The 850-nt window shown below is 65.9% G+C and overlaps 1 non-coding gene across 1 annotated transcript; it reads left to right on the forward strand.

Annotated features, from left to right (window-relative positions):
- The first annotated feature begins 221 nt into the window (after positions 1 to 221).
- Positions 222 to 379, forward strand: LOC115035037. Its single transcript, XR_003840202.1, has one exon. It is a non-coding gene; the product is annotated as a 5.8S ribosomal RNA (ribosomal RNA).
- Positions 380 to 850: the final 471 nt, after the last annotated feature.

The following is an 850-nucleotide window of genomic DNA, read 5'->3' on the forward strand; positions in this document are numbered from 1 at the left end:
CCGCGGTACCGGCGGCACTCGCCGGTCTCGCGCGCGCCTCATCCGACCCCGTGGCCGCGTGCGCTCGCCGACTCGCTCGACGACCGCCCGCGCGCCGCGACCCCCGACCGAGCGTCGACCGAAAGATGGTTAACACGTCGAAAGACCGTACGTGCCCAGTCGTGCGTCCGCGCACGGCGCGTGGCCGTAGAAGTTTCGTCGAACAAAACAAAAAAACAACCGACACCGAGCGGCGGATCACTTGGCTCGTGGATCGATGAAGACCGCAGCTATCTGCGCGTCGTCGTGTAATCCGCAGGTTATACGAACATCGACCAGTCGAACGCACATTGCGGCCTCGGTGACCCGCGGGTCCCGGGCCACGCCTGTCTGAGGGTCGTATACCGGATACTCGGCCAGACCGATGCGCCGCCGGCAGGCGTCCGACGGCACGCCCGTCGGCCGCTCCGGTGGTGCGAGATTGGCGGTTCGACCGGGGAGAGCCGCTCGCGCGGCCGCCTCCGGTCGTCCGCCCAAGTTGTGACGGCAAACAGTCACGGGTTCTCGCGTCGTCAAACGGCACGTCCCCGTCCGCCCGCCGCGCGAGAGCGCGGCCGGGCCGGCTGAGAGTCCACGAGACCTCTCCGGCTTCCGAGAAGCGGACGCGGGCGGTCACCGTACGGGCGGAGCGCGGACCGCAGGCTGCCGTGTAATTTAAGAACAAACAACCGATACGTTCCGACCTCAGATCAGCGGGACTACCCGCCGGATTTAAGCATATTATAAGCGGAGGAAAAGAAACAACCGTGATTCCCTTAGTAGCGGCGAGCGAACCGGGAAAAGCCCATCGCCGATCTCGCCGCGCACTTTT

This window comes from Acyrthosiphon pisum, unplaced genomic scaffold, assembly GCF_005508785.2.
Source record: "Acyrthosiphon pisum isolate AL4f unplaced genomic scaffold, pea_aphid_22Mar2018_4r6ur Scaffold_44;HRSCAF=333, whole genome shotgun sequence".
NCBI lineage: Eukaryota > Metazoa > Arthropoda > Insecta > Hemiptera > Aphididae > Acyrthosiphon > Acyrthosiphon pisum.